A 27,650-nucleotide genomic window follows, 5' to 3' on the forward strand; every position below is an offset into this window, starting at 1 on the left:
ACAAAAAAAAATTACAAACATATTATGAAGATACTCTTTAGCCCATACTGTTTAAAACCAGTTCTCTTCATTTAAGAAAATTGAGAGATTCAGAAAAAAAGTGCTGGAGCAAAATCAGCAACAACGAGCTGCTTCTTTTAGCTCATATATTTAAGAATACAGGTATCTCAATTTTAGATCAACAGAATTTCATAGCAGAGAGTAAAAAAATTACCACTGTCTTCTTTAATGAGAGATTTAGCTTTGCATAGCAATTAAGTATACTGTCCTTACACATGATATCACAGAGCAGGGAAAAAAACAAAACAAAACAGTCAAATAATCTGCTTCACTGCATTAAGTATACTGTTGGCCAACCTGTTATTCCTTTTACTCAGTGTGCTGTGATTATGCATGAAAGTCAATCTGAAGGACAGAACTATGTCTGGCACTGAAAAAAAAAATGCTTATCCAGTCCATTTTATCCTCATGTACAAAGTGTAGCTACTGTTTTTAGCTTATGCCTCAAACTTTTCAAATCTCTTACCCTACAAGAAGTCATTAACAATGCATTTAAAGTAGTGCTTCGTGGAAGAGAAGGAGGAGGAGAGCATTTTATATACAAAGTCTAAGCCAAACCAGTCTAAAATGATCCTTTTTCTTCCAGACAGAAGTCCTCCACAGAAGAACAAAACAAAACAACAACAACAACAAAAAAACACACAAAGCCAAACAAACACACACACTCTTGACAGATCTGTTAGTTGGATTTCACCAGCAGCAACAGGGCCACCACTGTCACAACCAGAAGATGCAAAGCATGATGTAGAAGTTTATTCAGGACACAGAGCGGAAAGAAGGGAGCATTCACACAACCTAATTCCAGTGCACAAATCGAGGCTAATTTCCCTGCATACTTGCTGAAGAAAGATATGCTCCCCAAGAAGATAATTCAGACCAGTCTGGTTGCTCTAAACCACCTGATGGCTTTTCTTTCTCTGTTGCCTAAACTTGAAGCAGGCATATGAGCAAACTAAAGTATGAACATTTTCCCATAACACGTTATTGTTACTAACCACAGCACTACGTGCTTATGTGGTACACAGAAATCCTTGTCACAGCCTTGCACCAACTCTGCCCTTGGAGAACCACAAAGCTGGAGTAAGAAAATGGATCCTCCTCAATTGCATCTGCAGTCACAAAATTATGGAGCAGCTACGTCCAAGCAGCTGTAGCAGCTGCATCTAGTTTGGCCCACTTCTCAGCCTTTATTCCTGACTGGCATAATCACACACCTGTAGCATAGTCATACCTTGAATATAAGATGGGAACAGACTAGGGATTATAAGGAGTCACTATGATCCCAAGAATGCTAGTATATATATTAAAAAAGAGTATTTGGTCCTACTTTATTCAAATTACCTTTTGCAACTTAACAGAATTTTTGAAACTTGACTTCTGATGCACTATAAATTTTAGTTTTAAAATAACAAGTAAATAAAAGCACTACATCTCAAGGGTAATACAATATTTATCCTAATGTGAAAACAAATTTTGACTTGATGTAACAGTTAGGCCTTCTTGCCAACAAACGCTTCTCACTTTACTATGGCTAGGCTTTCCATTCAGCTAGGAAGATGCTCTTTGTAAAGTCTACACACATAACTGTTAATGGCTTCTTCCTCTTTTTTTTTTTTCCTCTTCATCTGCCCCACACCTGCTCCACCCCAAGTGTATATTTCAAGATTAAAACAGTATGAGTGACTTCATGGTAGCACGTGGTTCTTCCATAAATGTCCGTGGCTTTCAAGAGACTCAGACATCCATTGACTACTGCACTTGCAAAATGAAAGCAAATGGAACAGTCTTCAGGAAATCCATGAGCTTTAAAAAGCTGTTGTTAAAATGTTTAAGTTGTTCTGTCTTACATGATTTTATTTCAAAGGTCACTACCGCTGAACTCAGATGAGTGACCACATCATAACTTTGCTTCATGTCACCACAAAGCCAAAGCTTGTTCATGACATCAGGAAATATTGCTTAGAAAAACCACAGGAGTTTTTAATCTTTGTCCTGTTGCATTTGTCTTCTTATGATTTCAAATAAGTACCTAATTTGTACAGGACTCTTAGATTCAGCATCTCCTTTAGAGAAGAATTTCAGCAAGAATGAATGAATTTTTAAACCATTATTGATTATGACACAGCTAGTGTAAACAAATGAATTTTATATGAAGCAGACACTGTGCACCCACTTGATATATATTGATAAGCAAAATCAATTAGCCACTTGTTCTTCACGACTAGAAGGTTTACTCTGTTGGATTGTTCTTTCCAAATGATTGTTTGATTAAGTTTTCTACAAAGAAAAGAAAATACAGTGACAGGAATTAAATTACAGAAATTTAGTAAATCTTTGCAAGTATTTTACAAAATACCATTCTTTACTTAATAAAGGGCAAGCAACATATTTTATGATTTCCCATTCATTCGACAAAGCTATGGTGTTTGTAATTGTGTATATAAAGCCATCAGTCTTGTAGAGCCGTCTTTAGCTGAGCAAGCCCCAAAGCATCCCGTCCATTCTGCTCAGATCTGATCAGCATCTTTATAGTTTATCAGCCTTGGGGTTCAATTTTGTTTTGGATGCTTTTATAAATGAGCACAATCACTGGTGAATCTGTTCTTCCAGATTGCAAAGAGAAAAATCGAGAGAAGAACTTTAGTAGATTACTGTGTCACTGAGGATAAAGTACAAGCACAAATGCACCTAAAGTAGTCTCAGAGATTATTTCATTGGGTGTACATTTTCAGTTTTATTTCAGTAAAATTAGATGATTGTCTTAGTTATTATTGTTTTTGAAGCTATATTCTGTCCCCAGGCAAGGTGCATGATCAATGCACTATCTAGCAAAATCAATTTGTTGCAAAGTACTATTTATTTAAAAAAAAAAAAGGAAAGAAGGGGAGGGAAGAGGAGAGTAATGCATAGCAAATGTGAAAATGATTATAAGACTTTCTTCTAGTAAAGCTGAATTTTATCATTGAAGCATGGAAGTTAAGAAATAACATAACTGATTTCACAAACCCTGCACAAAACTACTTCTATGTACATATTTAAACTTAAGGTAGCCACTGAAAAGCTAACATTAAGTTTTGCAGCTCCTTTGTTTTTACTATAAGAGATAAGTTTCCAACAATAAATTAATGAGACATATGGTCCTCCTCTGCTATACTGATCAACTACACAAGTGGTTCCTTTTTTACATAAACAGGACATAGGAAAGAACACATATATTATAATACAAAAGAGGGTTTGGTTTCTTTTTTTATAGCTATAAAAAAAATCTGTCCTTGCTGTGCTTTGTTATTCAAGAGATCATCAATATCACTGAATATCTGATGGGTTAAGGGGAATGTGATTTTCTCAAACAGCAGGAAGGCTGCAGTCTCATGACAGATAGGGTCAATTTTGTTTTCAGAAGCTGTTGATGCTCTTGTGTTATCTCTGGCAGGGCCACCATATTAGAAGTGTAGTGGAAATCCATTATCTGCAATCTCAGTCAAAACATTTGCCACCCTGAATAGTTAGAGGCAACACAAACTTCCAGGCAGGTGGAAACTGAGTATTCATATGTTTAATGAGAAAAATATTTTCACAAAAATGGTTCATTAGAACTGGCCAGAGTTACTGTCACCTCTTAATTGAGGATCATTATCAGGGAGATTACAAAAGGTTCTAGAAATACATGAAATTATGATGTTGGATGCTGAAAAGAAATGCAGTCTCTTAATCATGTTATGAATCTGAACTCTGAGACCAGTTTCCACTACCGTCAGTAACTGAAGTGTTGTACAGAGACATTTACCACCAATATACACAGGTGTGAATATAACCATTTCATTTTATGACTTGAGCAACGAGATAGCTGAGATCAGGGGAAAGAAAACAGCTACCTGAGAATGATGGTGAATCTGTGTGTTTTTCCATCTCATATGAAACAGTGCCCTCAGTACTGCATTTTGCAGTGGATAGTTTCTCTTTAGCAGGTTAGTAGAAAAGGAGTTATTTGGAATGCAGCAACAATCTCTAATGGCACCACTTAAGTTATCCTTACTATCCACTTAATTATCCTACCCCTCAACTGGAGGAAAAAAAAAAAAAAAGTACCTATGTTCTTGTACAACAGTATGGCAAGTTAATGTATCTGGCATTTGCTATAAATAATGCATGTTTTCAAGCATCAGGGCTATAACACCATGTTTTCTGGGTTTACATTATCAAATGTTAGGTAGCATTGCTGAAGAAGATCCTCCTGACTACATGATGGTGTGAGATACGAGTAAGCCATTTTCAAAAAGTGAGATGGGACACATTACTCAGAGCTACTTCGTCAAGCAACTGTGTGGGCAGAACAGCTGCGGGAGAGAGATACTTGGCAAGTGGGTTAAAACAGCCTCATAGGAATTAAGGCAACACTGATTTTAGCCCAGTGGGTGACACTAGTCAAAGCACTAGATGGTAAAGACAGTTAGCTTCCAATGTCCATGTCATACCTACACACTCGCTCTGATTCTCCCTGCAGACCTCTCCAACATGGGCCAGAAACAGATGCAGCCTTGACTGGCGGTGTGGGTAGATACCACAGTAAAGACAACTCAAGGAGCATGTATAAACTCCATATAAAGATATTTTTCTGGCCTGTCTGTGCTTCTACACCATCTTCTATTCCTGCTAAGTGTTACTGTGTTTTAATCTGCTCTTTTGGAGATATTTTAATTTCTAAAGGAGAGGAAAGAATTATGGCATAATCACTGCAGACATAAATCAGAACTTGATTTCCATCAAAATTCAACCTCTTCCTCTTCCCTGATGCATGTATTTGAGTTTCAGTCCTTCAGACTGTAAATTACTTCATACATACACGTAGGCATGAACACAGAAGATATACATGAACACTTACATATTCAGACATTTTCACAAACATACACATGCTCACAGATGGAGGCATCTTAAAATGTCTATTTAATGAAGAATTTCCATTTCTTTAATTTATTCAAGAGAAAATGTGTAAGATGATCTTGAGGTGCAAATCATCACATCACCCCAAAGCCAACCTGCTCTTTCTGTGTCTAACATTCCAAATTCCTTTAAGAAACTCTAATTAGGCACATGCTTATCTATCACTGGAAGGATTTTTCTAAAAAAATATAACAAGGGTTCAGACAGAGTGAAAACTCAGAATAACAAGAAATATGTCACAAAGATGAATATATTCCAAACCACCTAGAAAAGATGTGTGATTCTGCAAATAAATAGCCTGGTAGATTATGGTGACTAAAACGTGTCATGGCATAGAGATGTCTTACGTTCGTGACACTGAGGTTGCACTGCAGAAAAATCCACTCTGTCCACCTGAGATCCTGTTTCAGAAAAGAACAGCTGTGACAGACTCCAGGACTCTCACAAGACTGGAAAGCACAAGCTTCCAGGGAGGGGCCCCATCTGCATATGGCACACTACTGTACATAAAGGAGGAGAGAATTAATAGTTCACAATCTGCTGTAGATGATAGTGTCATCCTGACCTGACAGTTTTGGGTCAAGGACACAGAAATCAAAAAATGAATTAACACACACTGAATGATAAGGGGGGAAATGCTACACAGGAATTATTAGACAAAGAGATTATGACAAAGGAGTCAGATTCTATTAGAACACCCAGAGTACGGCCCTCAAAAGGTGCAACAAACTTTTTGTTAGGAAAAATACACTGGTGAACCTTAAGAGATTTCAGTACCAAGATCTTCTCTCATTTCAGTCCACACATGTCACCTTTTCAGTTAGGTTCCACTGTGAGTTTTATGTGTAAGTAGACTCCCAGTATTAAAGCTGAAGACACAATCAAAACAGACAGCATTTTTATGAGTTTTATATGCTTTCAATGACAAAGTCGTAATATTCATGTATTTCTTACGCCTTCTAACAAAGTGGAATCCAACTTGAGCACATTTCCAGGATAAAAAAAAGGCTCGGTTTTGCCAAGTTTTACCTCACATATTACAACACACAACATTTTTTTTCAGGGCTTCAGCAGCTGAAATCTGTAGATTGCATTAGAAACATATTCCAATTAAAGAACAAAACACAACCACACATATATACACAATTTCTGGAGAGTAAATTGTGGAGAATATGCTTGGAAGGTTATGCTATCACCTGAAAGAAAAAAAAAAAAAAAAAAAAAACCAAGATGCAAATATTTTCCAGGGTCTTACTGGCAACTTTTTGATGTTTTCATCAATACTGAAGATTATTTGGCAAAAATATAATAATGAAATTAAGTAGCAGATACAACAGTAAAGCAACCATAATGGGATTATTTAGCTATATTTAAACACACAAAGGACTCAGAAAACTGAAGAGCATACTTCGTTGAATCAGGGTATAAAACCTTTTTGTGTAGTTCAGACCATCCACAGTTGGTTATGACTCGGCAACTGAAATTTCTTTGAAATTTCACATTCAGCCCTCCAATTCCATGCATTGTGGGCTATATAGATAACCAGATGTGTGTGTGTGTGTATGTAAGTACATCTAGAGCTCACAGAGCAGAATAGGATGAGGAAAAGTAAGTAGAACAAAAAGTTATTTTTTGCATCTCCCTGCTCATACAGCTGCATCTCAGATGAGAATACATACTATGCATAAGTGAGTACTAAAGGCTTAAGATGGTTTTGGTTTGTCCAAGATTCAAATCCAAGCTCCAACATTCCCAATTCTTTGGACATGCCGTGAGAAAAAAGAAACCTTTACACTCACAATGGATGAGGATTGCCTTTCCTACATGATTCTCTCAAGGCCAGACAAGGCACACTTATTATGCTATTCATATGTTTGACATTACTAAAAAAAAAATTCATATCATACTGAAGAACTTCACCCATTTCATTCTCATTTTCATAAACTCGTAATGAATCTTGCATAGTTAAATGCACCCGTCCCAATTTCAACTCTGTGTAAAGCACTGGGAACAGAAATTGAGTAAGACACAGTTGATAGCCAAACAGCAAAGACAGAAAAAAGTAAAATGGTATCAAGAGAAAAATTTCACCCACAATCTTGAGTAATTAATAAAAATATTGTCCTAATTCAGTAGCTGAAATATTGGAAGACTTAACTATGCTAGAAATTAAAACACCTAATTGTATGGTTTGCATTTAACATAGCAAACTGCAGCATCACATTCTCAAGAAAGAGAGCAAGTTCAGTAGTTTCTCCCTAGTTCAGATTTCTAAGGATGTTTACTCAAAACCATCGCACCTAGTTATAAAACAAACCTAGTTTTTAGCACCTTATTACAACTCCAGGTCATGATGCACTCAAGGCCAAAAAGCTTTAAAAAGCTAATTTTTTCTAGAAGTTCTTGTATAAGAACACGTTTTGCCAAATTCTAAGAGGGAAAGATGGGACAACTGAGCCAACACTGGAGAAAGAATGAAGACTCAAGGTATATTTGGAAAGGCACCTGAAAGGTGACATCCATTTCCAAGGCTTGACAGTTTAGACTCTGCCAATGCAAGACATCTGGCATTCCTTTATTTCTTCTCAAGGGAAGAGCAAGTTGAAAACACTTCTTTATATTGGGGAAACCAAAAACAGATACAGGGAGACTTTCTAGATTAAAAACACAGCATAATCATTAAGGTACTGTCACAACTTCTCTTATTCCATACTGCTGCTTTTTTTCCAAAATAATCTGGTGATACAAAGAAAACATGACCGTGCTTTGGTATGATGACTTTAATTCTTTCTGTCTCCTCTAACATAACAAAAACTCAGAGTTGAAAATGTGAGCTAACTGTAAAATGCAGATACACCTGCAAAACACAAACCTAGTTACAAGCATTTAAAAAAAAAAAATCAACTAGTAATATAGAGCAAATCAGGCAGATCAAAATAAATTACCCTGACAAGAGCCTAGTTGGGATAACATGGATGTCTGTAGCCACAGCAATAACGAATCAAAAGTTCCTACATTACACCTGAAAGACAGCCCCCTCCAGCCAATTGCAAGGATACTTCTTAAGGACTGAATCCCACCTCGTAGATAGACATCACCTGTAACTCCACAATTTACTCAGTGTTCTTTCTCTGGTGAAGAAAACAGACACATAGTGGGTTTTCCAAAGCTTTTTTTTTAATCATTCAATCAACATGCTTTCCCCATAAACAATGAATTTAAAACAGATGAAAAAGACTGTAGAAGATGCAAAATAATATAGACATTGTTATTATTTGAGATAGTCTTTTGGAAGCTAAAAATATGGTGTCAGATGTACATATAAAGAAAGTTTTGTATTAGATCCCAATAACAGAAATGAAGTATTTGCTAGACAAGTTTCCAGAAGAGCTGATATCTCACTTCCTTCAAGAAGTACCATTCACTTGTCCATATGCATATGCTTTCAAATTAACTGTCTTAGGCATGCATAGTCAGATTCTAAAATCCTTTCCTACTATGCATAGCTGAAACTCTCATTAGCTGCTACCAGATTCAATTCTCCTTACTGAAAAGGGAAAAAAATGCCTTTACTTCGAAGGGCAAAATTAGAGACAAGGAAATCCTGCAAACTCTATCGTGAATATTTTAAAAGTATAATTATATCCTTTCCAACTATAACATGCTTTAAGTTACTGTTGACAAGTGGAAACAAACACTGTAATTCTCAATATTACCATTAAAATAAGTTCTCCTCTCCTAGTTTAGGAATAGTAGCCAAGAAATGCTCACCTGCGTGTTCCTTTCTACCATCCCAATAAGGCTTAGGTGCATGTTTATCTTCACTAGCAGGAGTGCTGCCATTTAAGTCAATGGGACTGTGAAAAGCCTTTAGCGTGGTACAGTTACAACAGTGCAAGGGACTTTGAGTACACCCTTAGTGAGGTGGGTAAAACAGTCGCATCAGCACAAGCAAAGCCAAACATGGGTGCAAGGTCTGGATTGCCTCACACTCTACTTTGCATTTCCCTTTCTGATGAGCATAATGAATTGTGAAGCTTTCTTATGCAGCCAAATAAACAAACAATCATTCAGGGAGATAGATGATCATTAGCAATGATCTTGCCTAACCTCCTAAAGTAAAAGTAGTTTCTAGCAGATGTTTATCCCTTTCTACCTTCCCTGTCTATCACTCAGTGGAGGGGGAAAAGGGGCAAAGGAAAAGGGGCAAAGGATAAACCACCAACCAATCAACCAGAAAAACCCCAAAAACCTAAACAAACAAACAAACAAACCAACCACAAGGGGGAATGTAAGGTTTGCCTAAGCAAGGATATATCAGGGCAAAAAAAACAGGTACAGGTAAAATTCTAGATTTTAATTGCTACACACTATTAAGCTGAAGAAAAGCTTCAAAGAAATGCAGAAACATTTTGGCAGTCAGTCAAAAATATCTAACATTTACAAGAGTTGGATGAATCTTGCTAGAATATTTTTCTCCCCTTCCAAGACACTTTACCCCTCAGAACCCACAGTGACTGATTTACCCCCAACATCATTGCTGTGCTTTCCTCGTTTACATGCAGAAAGGAAACAGCCTGCTGTACTAGCATATACCATCTCCTGAGCTAGAAGTCAGGAAGTAAAATGTCTGCACAGTGTTCCATTTTAATCAGATACAGTCACACTATCAAAATAGGAAGAAATTTGCTACAGAATAGGCATTTTCCTCCTGCATTAATAACAAGAGAAAAATAATTGCATTTCGCAGTCATTCACAGTATTGCTTCTAGGGTTTGTTCGGTGTTTGTTTTTTTTTTTCCCCAGCTTGGAGACTTGTCTCAACCAGTTACACTCCAACTGCAGCATATCAAGTCAATCCCAACAAGCACTGAGAGGAAAAGAGGAGTGGACAGCCTCTCATTCCTCTATCAAAGAGTTTTATGCTTAGGCTATTACAAAAACCCATTCAGAGTTCAGAGAGAAAGTCCAACATGGCTGTTGGAGAAAGGCTATTTCAAACTCATTTAGAGCTGTGACAATAGAAGACAAGATGCTGTGGGGACTCACTGTAGGCAAAAGCTGAGTAACTGCTGTCAGAAGTATCTTCTCCAATACTCAGAAAGCTATTCCTAAAAGGCATCATTTTGTCTTCAAAACTAGACCACGTGGCAGGGATTCTCAAAGAGTATGCTCTAAGTTTATTCTAAATAGATACTGAAGCATCTCCTGAAGAGAATTAATTTCCATTTGCAATCTGCCCACACTGCTATTAAACTCTACCAAAAAAAGCATCACAAATGTTCCAACAAAATCATTTTAGCTATGTGATGAGTAGTGTTTCCATAAGTTAGTCACGTAACACAGGAACTAGGTCACAGAAACAGTTCATCTGAGCCCACGCCTAATCCAACGCAGGTTACTAGTGGCTGCTTAGTGAAAGAAATGTAAGAAATGGCAAACCTAGACTAACACTTTTTATAGTATATCTTTACGCCTTATAGTAATTTGAGGTCTTACAAATGTCCCTGAGCCAGAAGTTAAATCACCTTTATGCTATAAAGTAGGTAGACCCTGATGACCCGTAGCAAGCTCTGATAGATCTTAACTGGGTTAGCGTCTCCTGCTCATATGGCACAGAGGCATTGCGGAGGTCAGCATGAGCACCTCAATAGAATATTGTGCGGGCACAGTAACCTACTCACATGATTCCAACCACAAAATGATGACAGTTTCCTCTTTTGTTTAACCTAAGATTTTCATTCCTACTCTTAACAGAAGATATTATGGATGCAGCTCTTATCTGTGTCATAGTTCAACTGACAGACAGCTTCGCTGTGAACAGATCCCCCGATTTATTTAGTTATACAGGGGTCCTACATACTGTATCTGACAGTGGAGGATACGAGGTTCTCCCACACAAACCCTCAAATCTGCTCACAAAACCTGGCAGTCAGCCTCTCTGTACACATGTACTAAAACTACAGTAAAGTACTCACCATCAGAGAAGGGACAGCCTAGTCAGTAGCCATGTAGGTGGTCACTATGAGAGTAAAACCTAACCTCTTTAACTCTAAAGAAGAAAATGCATCCAGGCACCATTTTCCAACTTAGCAGATAATTTTAGAAATACAAAAGAACATTTACAGCACAGATATTTGCTTTAGCACCACTCCTGTATAACTAAAGAACAATTTTGGTTCATAAAGAATGATTAAAGCACCAATTATTTTGACTAAACGTGCATTTGAAACCCTCAGGCTGCCATGGACTTTAAAGTCATTAATTCATTATTTAGCTGTCAGCGTGGAAAAATGTCACAAGCTTAAAGGTTTAACAAACACTTCGCAATATTAAAGCAAATGGTCACATTTGAAATTTCAAACTGTTATACAATTTTATTTATTAGATAGTGTAGATTACCTTTTGCACACACATTGCTTGCAATGTATTCTAGAGCAATTTTGTGTTGAACAGAATCTAATAATATTTTAAGCTTAAATTTAAATAAAGAAAGAGAGAAAAGACCCCCTCAAGAGCTTCTGGGAAATCATTTACAAAAATCTTTGAGGCTCAGGTGAAACAAGTTGTGTTGTGGGATTTGAAAGATCTGTGGAAGTGTAAGCTATAAAATCACTTCATCTTGGATGCTTAGAGAGGTGGTTTGGGAGAGAAACTCCACTTTTTCACTGCCTCAGTGATATATGGCACTGACATTAATGGCTATAAAACCTTATTAGGTAGTGCTGTGAAACTCAAATATATGAGTTTCTTATGTGGAAAGATTTGAGTATTCACATTACAGTGGAAAAGAGGACATGTCCACATTCATCTCTGGAAAGTGGATTGATTCTGGCAATCTATTCGGGTATATACAAATATCTTAGCTCCCCAGGACTGTGACAGAGACAAGGAAATGGCACAGCACTCACTCCTAAAGCTCTGGCAAGACTTTCTGATTATTTGATACAAAACTGTCACTGAACCTCAGTTGTGCAGCCTTTAAAATAAAACAATGTCACAAAGCAAGGTTTGGGTAGTGCAAACTCCAGCAACAAAGCAAGAACAGTGAATCATTTACATTGCAAGTTAATTTCGGAATTAAGCTTCACATTCAGTATGCAAAGCTAAGTGCTGGCTGCAAATTAGCAGACCCGACACTTCAGCAAAATTGACCTTAACAAGGGGCTGAATGGTCCCCTCCTTGAAGCAAAGCAGGGCTCTGAGTAACAAATCCCATTTGGACCCCTGTCTGTCAGGGTCTGGAGATCACTGACAGCTCACTCCCAAGGGCTTTGGCTGCCCGTGCTCAAATGCCTGCTCTGATCTGTTGTAGCCCTACAACCTTGGGTCAGAGCTGAGAGAAGCCTTATCGGGGCTTCCCACCCTGAAGCTTGAGAGCAGCATTCAAGATCAGGGCTTGGTATGGTATGCCTGTTTCCAGCCTTGCACCTGGCTGTCCCAACCTGCCGGCTCGATTTCCCAGCTTGGTGGCAGCCCCAGCTCATCACCAGAAGATGCCTGAAAATCACAGCGCTGTTAGGTGACCCCAGTTACCACCAGCAGTCCTGTCTTTGCTCTACCTAACACCTGCCGCACGAGGAGAGAAGAACCAGCCCTGCAATAAGAATCAGACAGCTCTCTCCTGGAGAAAGGCATAAACCTTGCACTGCATGAGGAAGATGTCCATCCCCCTGTTCTGCAGAAAAGACTATCCCGAAAAAAAGAGAAAACAAAAACGGAAGATTTTCCCCCTGCTTAGAGGAAAGCAAAAGCCATAGCCTGAGTGCCAGAAGGAGCACTGAAAATAAAAGGCTAAGCCCTGAAGGGCTCATAAAAACTTTGTGTTTGAAAGGATGTCAAAGTAGATTCCAGAAAAAATAAGGCGGTTTTATAAATTCCTGATCGGAATTCAGCCCTGAGAAGAATCAACAAGGAGAACTGGAATCACACTGTAAGCCACATTTAGGGACTGTGCTCTGCAAGAGGATAACTGGCAAAAGAGAGAACACAACTGATAAATCCTACGTTGCTTTAGGTACTGGATTTTCTAGGTGAAATTCCCAGTCATTTAGTTATCATATCCCACAGGAAAGCCAGGAATCTGAATTACAGATGAATGTAATATACCCAAATATACCCGATATACGCAAACATCCCCTATTAACTTTCCAATCCAACCAATAATTTGTTAAGGGACCCTTTTACTGTTATTTTCCTTTCACCTCTCAAACAACAGGAGATCCTATTCAGTTTATATCCACTGGCTTTTGCAGTATCTCAAACACAGATCTCCCCTTCTAGGCTCTAAGTTCACTGTTAATGTCAATGCAGACTTCTCTAAGTGGCGGGGACCCACCTTATGTGTGAACATCATATAAGTTGATAACACCAGCATTAAAAACTGCCCTCCCCATAGAAGCAAGCCGAGCACTTTCTCTCCATGGGAAAGGCAAGAGGCTCTAGATAGACTGGAAGATACTCAGAAACAGTTTTCGCTATTCTTGCAGAAAATGTGTATATCCCCTCCAGTTACCTATAGCTGGTAAGAATGCACAAAGAGGAGCACAGAGTCAGGAAAATAATCCCTGAACAACAGGCTGGCAGTGCAGAAAAATATGGTTAGATCTCACTCATTCAAGGTATTAAAAAAAAGATCCTGCTCAGCTGTCTGCAACATATAGAAGATGAATGCTCCTTTCCATTTTTGTCAATGGGGAGCATTCTGCCTTTAAGTGGGCTGCACAGAACATGGTGTGGAAATACCTTCCACAAGAAAGTTACCTAAGCCTGCCTTTTCCATTCAATCTCGTCACAATTCCTGCTACTAATAAATACGACATTCCTCAGTCTGGAATCATCTCAGTGGCAAAAGGAACTGTGTGTTATTGCTGAAGCCCCCCAGCCAGTGTACAATCACTTTTTAACTTAAGGTTAAAAAATTAGTTTTCAGTGAAATTAGATACTGTGTGCATCTTAGGAAGCCGCTAACAAGAAAAACCCATTTTTTAACGTCATCTCCAAAGCAAAGAAAATGCTGTGAGCAATACTGTGTTAAAAAATTTAAGTTCTGGAAAAACAAAAGCCTTTAAAATGCAAGATGTTACTAATATCAATTGGGGAAACAATTTAAAAATATTTAACAGGTTCTTGCTGTTCAATTTAGGTAGTGAAAAGAAGATTTCAAGTACCTGGTAATTATACTACATGCCACAGACTTGTGGTAAATAGTTATGTAGTCATGGGGATATGGATTTGCAATTGTTATTTAATACAGTGAATAACTGAAAGACATTGTATATCTATATATTTAGAGAGATTTGTCTGAGTATATTTTTTGCCATCACACAATGCAAGCATATGAATGAAACCTTGGTGTCACTGCAGTGGTAAAAAACCATTGCCTTCAATGAAGTCAGACTTGAATATTTATATATGTACAACCATACAGTAAAGATCTTTTATTTTCATATGTTGATGCTTCACCCAGTAAGTTGAAGTCTGAGAGAATCTTAGGTTTCTGGGCCTCTGAAAATGTATACACAATAAGTCTGGACAAAGATGCATCCAAAATCATATCACTGTGACAGATTCTTCTGGATTCACAGTTCCGTATCAATTTTAGTTTACACACTAGTTATAGCCTGAAGGTACAATAAACTATGCAAGTTAATAAGAGGGGGCTTGAATTTTTGTTGCAAGCAAGCATTTATTTTATAATAGCAGGAACATATATGAACAAAGAGAAGAACAGTACAGTACAAGATTATACAAGAGAGATGGTTCTTTTAACTGAATTTAATCCTTCCTCTGCAAAGATGGCAAAAACTCTATCTTTTCTTTGACCCAGTCCAAAAATTCACTACAAGTCCTGACAGCAGTGGGCTTCACATCAGGTCACATAGGAAGGAGTTCATGCTCATGTGAGCAAATGAAAATAATTTTCATTTTTAAAAGTTCAGTGAATATTATATGAAAGACAAAACATGTACTATATTGAAAATATCTGTCCTCATAAAAAATAACTAGGCCATTTTGTGTATATTCCACCCTAAACTCATAAGACACTAAGAACCTTAATAGGAATCAAAGTACTTGCAAACTGTTACAACAGGAGTAAAACCAGCAAAAAGCATTGGCTAAACATTTGCAGTCATCTGTTTTGACCAGAACACTGTTTGAAACATGGTTTATTTTACATTATGTATTAGGAAAAAATGAATGGCAGGAATCTCTTTTGTCACCAAAATCAAGCCCTCTTGGGTTAAGTAATTCACTCCTATACTCCTGCTCATGGCTTTTATAAACAAGTAAGCTTCTTGTCCCTACCACTCAAAAACTAATTTGCCTTAATGGTTGCAAATTTTCTAAAATCCATCATAATGCATTTATATATTATCTCTTATTCTGCAAGTATTCCTATTGAACTTTATAATCTCTTATCCACACCTAATATTTTCATAAATTTTCAAATACTTCCATCTATACACAGCGAGAGGCAAAATTATCAAGTAACCATATTGTTTCTTAGCAAAAAAGGTAAATTTTCCTCAAAATTTTATTTTCCCTTTTTCTTGGTGTTTTCTCAACTATAAGCTTCAATCTTGACTACACATAGACATCATATACTTAAATTTCCACATATAAGCAATTCAAATGAAGATAGCAAAAATGTATATAAGCAAAGTTAATCACATGCTCAGTTTGCAAAATACTTTTCAGCGTATTTATGTAGCAGGAATATGAATCAGATCCTCTGGTCCTATTATACATATTAAACATATGCATATTATAGAGACTCAATATTGACAAGGAGCATGGTATAAGTAGTTCAGAATCTTAACACAGATATTTCATGTAAGTTGGCAGTACTTAGCCTTTCTAAGAATCGCAGATATTCCTCTTCTATGAACTGACATTGAAAACCACGGGTTCCTCTTCGCTGTCACACATAGAGGATGTCTCTTTTGCATTGAGCAAAATACAAATTTAATCTAATTTACACAAATGAGGCAGCAATGAAAGCATCACGGATACACATAAAAGTTTCTAAAACTACAATCACTAATGAAAAGAAATGCAAATAATCAAAACCAGTCTTGTAAATTGGGTTATTTCTTTAAAACTAATCAATCTCGTAATGCTTTCATAAGTCTTATAAATCCAAAATCTTGTCACTAACTTCTTCCTTCTGCAGAACTGAGAATGTTTCAGATTCTTAACCTGCTTGCTAAAGAGCTGCAACAAGTACAAGGCTTTATTCAAATGTCTGCTGTAGCAATCTTAATGCTGAAAGGGACTGTTGGATACTTGCTTGTAAATTATAATACAGAAGTTATTTCCCAAAAACAAACTTGTGAGATCAGTTGCAGGCTTACAGACAGAATGCCTGACACTTCTGTATTTTCACAGGATCTAACATAACGGAACTATAATTTCCTCTATTAGCTGCTATTACAGTACTAGAACCAAACAGCAGTTAATGTCAAGAATTGCAAAACACTGTACATTTTAGGAGGACACCTGTCAGTGCTTACATATGAAATTTTATCAGTGGTCTGGTCCCCTGAGAACTCTAACATCAGTTAAAACAACTTTCCAAAAAACACGAGGAGGAGACAAAATCAAAGTTCTGTGAGCAGAGGAACCAAGACAGCCTGGTCTCACAGAAGCCTGTGTTTTATGACTGGGATTTCCTAGTGTCTAACAAGGTGTGACTTCCAGCTGAAGTTGTTCTAATAGTTAGGGCATTTGTAATGTCTCCCTTCTGCACAGATTCTCTCACTTTTGGTAATAAACATGCTCCTACCATAAACTCTTTTCAGCAGGGGCATTAATAAAGTGGGGTTTTTCTGTCCAGATGCCTGGGTAGAAGCGTGCACAAAATTGTCCTCCTTGATGCCCCTAGCTTTTCTTTGTCAAATGATATAGCTGAAATTAGTTTAAAAGTTAACACCGGAAAACAGATATTTGTGATAAGTTTTCTTTCTTTCTGAATCCATGCTAAGTTATAGAAGGCAAAGGCTTTATTGTTTTCTTCTACCAAATCATTTACAAAGATAAGTAACCTAAACTGTTTTTTAAGGATAGCTCTATGAGCCTACGATCTAGACCTTTGAAGCAAGGTGAAAACACTGGAACATAATCAAATTCTAGATCAAATGATGTGGCTAAGGACTGCCTCCTTCAACACAGATGTCTCACAAACTTGCTTTTTAAGCTGTCTTCTGCAGACCTCAGTGCAAGCCCAAGCTGACAGATTTAAAAAAAAAAAACAACAAAAAAAAGCCACGCAGCACTGCACCCACAGCATTGCAAGCCATGCAAAACTGCCTCAGTTAGCAGGTCAGCCAAGGGGCTGGAGTTACTTAGACAGGCCTTCAGGGCCGCCTCTATTTGGTAAAGAGCCTCAACCACCTCTGGAACAAGCCATGCTGGAAGGGTACAAAGGCAATTTAAAATTCTCTTAGCCCTCCTCCCTCATGGGCCAGATTTGCTGTTCAGCCCTACAAAGCAGCTCTCACAGCATATCTTTTGCTTGTGTTGAGTAGTCTGAAGCAATGTTTGGCTTATTTATCTACTTTGGATGAGAATCAATCCCAAGGCCTTCAGCACACTGCTAATTAATTCCTTTCCCATGAGAAGGAAATTATTTCTTTCCTTATTTTCAACAGCCTTCAAACAATGTGAGGGTCTTTCTGGCTGCAAGGTAATTACAGAGCTGCTGCTCACCTAAATACTCTCACTATCTGTACAGAACATTTTTAGTATGCACTACATACTTCCTTTAAATGTTTCTGTAATTAAAGGCAATGCTGCCAAAAGATGTTCCGAGTTGAATAAAAGATATTTATTTGCACGAGTAAACTGGCTAACTACTTGGGCAAACTCACACAAATATTTTTCCTGTAAGTTATACTTAGGCATAGAAATAGTAACCATCATCTCAGGCATGGAGAGAAGAAAAAAAAAAAAAAAAATCAGTGTTAAAGCACCATCATTAATTTAACCTTGGTACACAACTCTACATTTGCTTTTTTTTTTTTCCAGAGAAAAAGGAGGTTCATTGTGATCACACATGCATAGACAGTTATTGCAAGATTGCAACTCAGCTGCTCAATACAACTGAAAACATACTCACATGCAGATGCACTCTTTGAAAAAAATCACATAAACAGATTCAGACTGTACCATTAAGCCACTCACCAGTCCCAACAAGAACTCCAGGTGCTGTTCTGCTGTGTAGCTTCCACTGTATCACTTCATCAGAGATGTGGAGAACTCTCATTTCTACAAGCAAACAAGGCTATAGGCTGGTGTTATCAGAACAGTTACACAGCTTCATCTCCTTCTATCACACTTAAGAATTATTCCACTACATTTTGATTTACAGAAATTCAAACTGGGACAGGGGAACAGAGAAAGAAGGCAGGGGCTTCTGTTAAACAAAGCATTATTTGGAACAGCAATAGTGCCCTTCCCCTTACATGGAAAGATACCTGTTTCTTTTACATGCCCTAGGTCAAGTCCAAAATATAAAACAAATCTGAAAACATTACCCCTGCTTATGCAAGCCAGAAGTTATAAGAACTCCTTGACATTCGATTATGTTTTCATGCATAACTTCAAATGAGTCATTTCATCCTACCACATGGTTTCCAGACTCGTCATCCCCCAGTTGGTTTGCTTAAGGAGCTCTTCTTGTTCATCTGAATGTTTTGGGTACTAATTGGCAATGAATTTCCCTTCCACTGCTTTTCATTCTGTTTTCTTGGTGGTCCTTCATTTAAGTCCATTCAAAGACAGTTCTGCTATCCAGGTACTGAATGCCCTTCAGCTGTGTTACATCACCCACAACTGCAAATAGTTTGCAGTGATCTCTCTTGGCCCAGCTTTAATAAGAATGCAGTAGAAAGGGCTGGTGATTCTGGTTTGGATTTTAGTGTTTGGGTTACTCATGTTTCCATAAAACTACATATGGGTCACAAAATGACTGCTGAACTAGATTTATAACCTTCGTATGGGAAGTTCATCTTCACTGAGGTATGCTTCCTGCTAAGCCTGAACTCAGCTGCAGAGCATCCTATCAAAGTCTCAAGCCCTTCAATGGTAAACATTTATTTTGTAAAAGGTTTTCTTTCCTGCAGTAAATACAAATTATGCAGTAGGGTGCAGCCACATACCTTCACCTTTCCATCCTTGTGCTCCAAAAATATAACAAAGTCGTCTAGACCTAACTGCTTCTGAGAGCAGTACCTAACATCTCAGAGCAACACTGAAAAAAAGACATCACAATAATAAAGAAGGCTAAGAGAGTCAAGTTTTATCTGAGGTAACTAAAACAAACAAACAAAAAACAATGATGACAACAACAAAAAAGACTTTGAGTGATCATGGCAGAATCTCAGCCACATTTCATGTCAGGCATTAACAAGTTCGGGTAAGCCATCCACACAGTAAGCCAAAAGAATAAGGCCCAGCTAACATCAACAAGGCTGCAAAAATGAAATTAAGGCAAAACTTAGACAAACACCTCAACCTTTAAGAAAATGAAAATGGCTCCAGGAAACAATCTCTGATAGTAGCAATGCTATACTTACTTATTCAAGCCTTTTAGCTGCTAGATGATGCAGTGAAAATTCTTAAACAGAATGTGCCCACCGTGTTGTTTGAAAGGAAAAAAAATTATGCAGGTAATAACTCTGGAAAACTTACATCAGCTATTTGGTCTTAGGATGAATACAGCATAATTTTTTAGATAGTCTTAACTTCAACAATAAGCTTAACTTCGCTTAAATTTCTGAGAGGATTGTACTGTGAAATAAGAAAAACAAGAAATAGGGAAAAAAGATGACAGTTTGCGTAGCACCTTTCCAAAAGACAGTAAAATGTTTAAACCTGTAATTAAGTCAGTATTGTTTATTTTAAGTAAGATAGCACATCAAGAAGGTCTGGTGTTCTACCTGTGAGATATCTGTGCAGACTTTTAGCCAGTACTTCACATATTACATCTTATAAAAATCCCATACGGTTTGCTAATGCTACATATCAAAAGAAAAACAAATACAGAAACCTGGTTCCCCTTAGATTGTTATCTCTTCTAAATAATGGCCAAATGCTCTGCTGGCTTAATTCCATTAAGTTCAATGGAGTTGTGCCAGGAAAGAATTTGGTCTTAAGCATTTAATGAGCCTGCTACTTGAAAGATTAGGGGCCAGATCCTCCTCTGGTATAAGCTGGTATAATTTCATTGGCTTCCATGGAACTATGCCAGCTTACAACAGCTAAGGATCTAGACTTAAAAGTAAGTAAAGTTACTTTTGCCTTAACAAGTATACGTAGCTCATATCCTCATATATGTTAAACTTGTCAAATATTCTTGCAAAGATCAACCCTGGCCTACAAACCTTTCTTCCTGAAAAAGCCCAAGTGGTAATTTCTTCAGTTCTTATGTATCAGTTTAAGAACATGGGATTCTCCTTCTCTTCTCCTAAGCTTCCAAGTAAGGATTCTGCCAAATACATAGTCTTAAGTCATATTTAGTCTGGCTCTGACTACCACAAAGTTGCATTAATGCAAAAATTATTTCATGTTGTATTCTTAAATACATAAAAGTTATACGCCATTTTTTCAATTTACATCTATAAAACTTTTTCTTCTTTAAGGGAATATTCTGTCTCAACAATTCTGGAAAGCAAAACCAATAATGTACAAAGCTCACTCTCATTCTCTGATGAAGGGTTATTATTCTGCATGCAATGTCATTCAAAACCAATCTTCTGCTTCTTTTTCCTGTTACTGAGTACAGATCAACTTCAGTATGTTTATCAATTTTTGTTTCTGGTTATGAACACTCTAAATCATTAGTGCAAATACTAACTCCAGTCAAAGGCTTTAAATTAACAATTGCAAAATATGATAAGCATGCTTCATACTTTCTTCTATCTGAGCTGTCTGATTTAATACAAGCGTGACATTTCTGATCCTTCTAAATGTGCTGGAAAGCAAAGAGCTGGACTATCAGCTGATATAAATCAGCTTAGCTCCATCAAAGTTGATTTATACCTCCAAAAATCTATCCTCTTAAAAACGACTAAAATAATTCTTCGACTGAACCATGTCATAGATTTTGGAACACATCATGTTACTAACATCCTTGAGCATTTTAATGGGACTGAATAGTTCCTCTGCCAGATTTCTGCTTTGAGGTGGATTCTAAGCAAACAATAAGTGTGGTAGTTTCAAGAGAAGAAGATAAATAGAACAGCGTTACATTCAAATTATTTAGGAAAACTTTAGAAAATTCTCAGTAACTAAGAGGAAACACACTGACTTAACACATAATCAGACTTAAATGATCCATCATCTGGACAGTCCATAAAGTTCTAGGCCAATATATTGTATTGGTTGACTGAGAATATCTCACATAATCATTTTAATCACTCCAAAATATGCTGATGGAAACTCTAGATAAGAATTGTCACGTGGTCTTCACTTAATTGAAGATTTTTCTGAAGTGTATGAAGGAAGTATGCAAACAGTGCATTTATGTAATAGGAATGGTTCGCAATATAGCATTAGGGCACTCTAGGGCATGTTTTATTGGTTCATTAAATCTTGCCTCAGGTGTGTTCTACCACTCAAGGCAAGTATTAATGGACCAATAAAAAAGACCCTGGGGTGTTTTAATGCCATAATACTACAGCTGTCTACATTTAAATTAATTTTTAAAATAGCTTTTAAAAATAATTTTCCTCGGTATTTAATATGTCCTTCCACTATTTAAAAGATTGTAGTAGTAAGATGAAATAGCTAGAAAACAAAGACTGAAAAGCCTATTGTCTAATAAAAATATAAGTACTTTCTGAACAGTAAAAATGTCAACCTTTTCTACCTCAAATGCCTCCCTCATTTTTCAGACTTTCACTTCCTCTTGTTTTCTGATTCACTCTCAAATCATAAAATCACTCTGAAAGACAGCTATGCAGACCTGATTTTTTTCCCTTATTTGAATCCATCAGAATCAAGTTGTTCTTCAAAGCAGCTTGACTTCAACAAACTTAGAACTTATGCTTATTTCCCTAGACACCTGCTAAGCTAAACAAGAACCTTGTCAGTTTTACTACAGATGGACAAGCTGATAGTCTGTAGTAAAAACTCCAAGACCAGTTCCAGCCAGCAGTGAACACAGAACAGGAAAGCATAGATCTTGGAGACAGACTGCTTTGGGAAGGAAGAAAAGGAGGAGCAATAGCCAGCTTAAATTATGAAATATCCTGTTTTGCAATTTCTGCGAGAGAGAGCATCTCCTCACACCCCTACCCCACCCCAACCCTTTCACAACAACAAAACAACTGAAATCTCAAGAAATTTCCTTCAGGTGCACTGGGACTTTTGCCAACTCATTGGTATCACTCAGTAGACACAGACATGCTACAGAAAACAAGCTCAGTAGGAATGGCTAACCTCAGGATAATAAACTAAAAACATAAGGCATGAAGACAAGCATCCTTTTTGAAATGTACATGCCTGTTTGATTAGAGCAAAGTGACATCATGCACAAGTGTCTTGTAATGCTTCCTTCCTCTAGAAAGTGTTTTGTATAAACAAATAAAACGTCAGTTAAACTTTTTTCTTTTTTTTAAGTAATCATCATAATTTCCAGTGCTGCAAGTGGGGTTGCAGAGCTGACAGTAGAGACTGGTTACAGAAGACTGATGCTGAAGGCCTTGTTGAGAACACAAAAAATTTGCACAGATTTAGCTGGAGTAAAACTTCTGAGAAGCCAGTCATATACTGTCTGACAAATTCTGCTCACCATGGAAGTTTGCATTTCTTTCATTAAACTGACTATAAAGGACTGAAAGCTGTCGAAGGGACATGTATATGTCCCACTCAGAGTATTGCCCTGGATCCCAAGATATCACTTAACATGCACAATGATTGCTGATGGGGTCAACTGTTCCCAAAATCAGCTTGACAGCGTTTAAGAAACGCTTCATGTGGGTATGTCCAGCTATAAAAAAATGCTAGTTACTCACTTAGTGATCTGCTTAGAGTTATACAACACCAAGTGCATATTCTTTCACTTACCAGACAACAAGGATTTCACCACCATTTTGAGACCAGAATGTGTCAAACACTGAATATCACCTTCCCAGAACTTCCATTGAAATTCATGGCACCACGCATGCTAGCCAATATATGAATAGGCATGTAAGGATTTCCCTTAAACTACAGCGAGACTGGGTCCTACAGGAAACACTTATTTATGCCCCTAAATTAGGGACTAATTCTGCTATGTAAGTTATTTAAGCGGATTAGCCAAGAGCAGAGCTGATGATGCACTATGTCCCTTCATTCTAATGACACCAGATTCAGTATGCATTTTTAGTGACTCTCTTCTTGTAAGCAAGTTGTGTTCTAAAAATACATAGAAGCATAAAGGACAGACTACAAAATATCCCAGGATTCTCCTGTGTCAGTCACTGACCAATGGTTGTCTCCAGTCTGGCTCCAAAGCAGATATGCTGTTTTCTTGCAACAAGAGAACAGTCTTTCTAAATAACGAGTAAGTAGCAAGGCCAACCTGCCAAGTCTCAGGCTACAAAGAAAATTATTGTGTCACTATTCTAGTGCATGAGTTACAAATTCCAGGACTGGATGCATCTCCAAGTTGATTTCTACATCCAGAGGCATATTTTCCAAATAATGACCAAGATGCTTTGTAAAATCCAAACGTAAATACCCAGGCATTACAGATATGTAGGTATTACAACACTCTAAGATACCAGCACTGCTTATTGTACATGAAATGTTTCCAAAAATAAAAACAGGAGTACAACTGCCCTTTTTTCTTTAATTCTGCTAGCTAAATCCACCAAGAGATCCCACCTACAGCTGTATTTCTAGTGCAACCACTTGTATTCACATTAGATTTATCTCACCCTATAAAAGCACAATTCATTAAACAGACTGATAAAACTGGTCTGTTTAAACTAAGGCAATTTTATCACAGTCACTTCAATTATTTAACACTGCTTTCTTAAATCAGTACTTAAAGCTTTCCTTTGACAAGTATTCTTTTAAATAAATGAGCTGTAATTTAAACAATGAGAAAATAATGACCCAGAACAATATATACAATTAGGAAGATATTTCCAAATGTAAATGCTCAGTATTTTTTAAAAGTGATACACAATGTCTCATACGATGAACACTTACACACTGAAGTGGCCTTCACAGTTGACAGTGGGATCATCCAAAGAATTTCTAACCCAAAGAGTAACTCCTAATCCCAAATTTTGACAAGGTTTTACCACAAGAATGCTGTTGGACAATTTAAGATTGTCCAACCCAATCTGTTCAGTTCTCAGCAAAAGACAAAAATTATGGGAAGATTGCACTATTGCCATGAAGCCAATGACATATTTTAACAGAGCTCGACATTGAGCTGTAGTAGACTATGTGAATTTGAACCAGGGTAACAGTCAAAGGTTATAAACCAAGTTTGACAGAAGGCAAGCAAAATCGATATGAGGTCTTCAAACACTCTTGTATGCTCCATCACAAATGTCTTTTGGTTAGCAAAGGTTTCTTAAACAGCAGACTGGCCCAAGGACTGCATCATTCAATTTTTTATAACATACAACTTTACTGAAATCACTGAAAGAAGGAGAGTATGAATTTTTTAAAGACCTACTAATCAAAGAGACCACTACATTAGCTTGGAACAATCTGGACATACCCACCCAATATTACCTTTATTCTAGCTAGTATCTCTATGCTGATGACTTTTAAAACAAATTCTACATCTTCACAGGAAATAAGCCGCATACCTAATTTGCCTAACTCCACATCAATGACAACAAAATGAAATATGCATTTCAGTTTAAAGATTACCTGCAATAAAGCTAGGTAAGACTGCCAAGTAAATTTTACTCACTCCTCATTTAAGCAATTCCCTGTACTGAACTCTCTATTACAGATACCCACAATGAAATCCTGAATCAAATTTTAGCCGCAACAGAAAGACATTGAATAATCTTTATCCTAAACAAATTTAAAGACTTCTCAAATGAATAGAGAAAGTTTCCTATCAGATACCTCCTTTGAGTTAGTCTTGTATAGCTAAGCAGTCGGCATGCTATAACGATCCAAATTTAAGCTTTCCTTGTTCAAATACAGAGCAACTAGTCTTTGGGTTATTTCAAAGGGAGCAACAGCCTTCATCCAGCCCTGGAGAAAGGAGATGGTTTTGCAACACTGCCTCTCTGGACCAAGTATTGAAATTTCCTACTTTGTCATCCTTATCGGCAGCACTCCTGTATTTGGGAAACACTGCAAGCCCTGATAAATAATGTACGGTGATACATTACATATACACAGGTACCACACTAATGATTTTCATCTGACCATACTCATTCACGTAGTCCCATACTTGACTTCAAGCTGATCATCATGCTACAACTTTGTGTAGTCTAACATGCCCAATTCTGAAAGACAGTGAGCACTATTCAGCACCCAGGACATCACATGGATAACACTCAAATTTCACAATACATAAACATCTGGTTGCATCAAGCTCAGATTTTAAACCTGACTCAAAATTGTGTCTTAATGCAGGAACAGAGGCCTGCATTCATGGAAGCAAATTAGCAAAATAATCTCTACATTTGGTAATGTCATAGTATTATATAGGCACCCCAGCAACCACTATTAAATCATACTAACATGTTACTACCCCAGGAGCTTGACTGAAGTTAGTGAAGCTGCTCATGCAGTAATATACTGCTCAGCCTGAGTGACAGTGGCAGAATGTGATCCTCGCTGACACTCTGATCACCACTGTCATTGCCGTTTGTCAGATATGGGAGAGGACTGCTTCTGTAATTGATTACCTGTTTAAGCTTATGAGAAATAAGAACCGTTTGGCATAAATTAATTCTGAAATTTTCACACTTTTCAGCTCCAATCATTCTGAACACAAATTCCCAATTCCTTTTCAAACCGCAAAGTTTGTAATATTGACAAGAGATGCATAGAGTGCTAAGACTAAAAATAAAGAATATTTGTGTGGTTTAGCTTATACATAGCATTCCTATACCGTCAGTTGCTGACATTGACGTACAGCCTTTGAAAAATAAACAGATTTATGCAATCGCTACATGGACCTCCTGTGCAGTATAAATACATATTCTGCTAGATATAAAAACAGCATGCATGAAAATATACACGCACCAAGGATTAGTTATAGTGGAGCTAACAGAAAAACAATGCCTCCTGGGTTTACTGAGCAAATGTAATTTCTATAATGAACCTTTTTTTTTTAATCCCCGATAGTTTTAGACCCAGGCAATAATGTAGAAGTTTTCGCAAGAGAAAGTAGTACAGCAGCAACACGACGAAAGAGAGAATTGATCCCAAATAAATGAATATTAAATAATCAGACATCAAAAGAAAGCACGTATTTGGAAGTCACACCATTTTCAATAGTCACCAGTAGCCAAAAAAAAACAACACGAAACCACTGCTAGTGCTTACTGATGATAACTACGTATGTTTCTGTTAGTATTCCAGAGCCAGCCCTGTCATGGTAATGTTTATTATTACTCTTCGTAGCTGTAGGCAGCTACAGGCTCACTGTGTCTATCCCTTTCTCATCATTTTAAAAAGATTAATCTTCAGACAATGATCTGCTGATACCATTAATCTTAGTCTTGACCTTCTTTGTTGTTATTGCTCAGTAATGAACGGTACCATAAAACATGCCTTGCCTTCAAAAACAACATGGACTTGATTTGTTGGGACCCTCTACTTTGAATAATTTTTCACTGCGGCACAATATAGAAGTGAAATGGCAACCTTGGCAAGGCAGCTTATTCTCTACATCACTGACCCATGGTTGTACCAACCTAGTTCCACTTTTGTTAATTGTAGCTGCTGCCAGAGTAGAAAACTATTATACAGTGTCAAGGTTTCATATGCACTCCATGGCAAAGGTGGCTGCGCAGGTCAATAATGTATCAGAAAATAGTACAGAAGTTCTCATTTCATTTATATTACAGAAAAAGAGAGAATCTCTCTCTAATAGGGGGTAATAAGTTTTTCTAGAATCACTACTCAAGTGTTCGGCTGCTCGTATATATCATCCTCAAGAAAATCTACAGAACTCACCTCTCTATGAAACTTCTGTCACTCCTATCTTTTCACATTCCTCTGGCTTTAAAATAATCTTTGTTAGCAAAAAAGAAAAAAAAAATCTTCCTCGCTCCACAAAATATTGACAAGTAGTTTTTGTCTGCATCATCCAGGGAAAAAAAAAGAGAAATCTTATTTTTATAAAATATAAACCCACAAAAAATTGAAGAGTTTAATTTTCAAGCATTTTTAAAATATAGAATATTTGTCATTAAATACAAATTTGGTGGCAAATCCAGTTCTCCAGACAGCAATACTATTCTACTGTGGTTGGCCCAGGTCTAGCAGGAGACTATTCACTCACACAAACCCAACAATATTGCTTCCAAATGCAAGCTTTTTTCCATGAGCTAGCGTAGTGCTCATCCTCAGAACTGCTTGTGATGCAGTGTCAACACATTTAAGCTGGTATATGGCAAAACTATTAACTGTTCTTCTTCTATTTAGTACATCTCAGCTCATTAAGAGTT

Source organism: Caloenas nicobarica, chromosome 2 (assembly GCF_036013445.1).
Source record: "Caloenas nicobarica isolate bCalNic1 chromosome 2, bCalNic1.hap1, whole genome shotgun sequence".
NCBI classification, from domain to species: domain Eukaryota; kingdom Metazoa; phylum Chordata; class Aves; order Columbiformes; family Columbidae; genus Caloenas; species Caloenas nicobarica.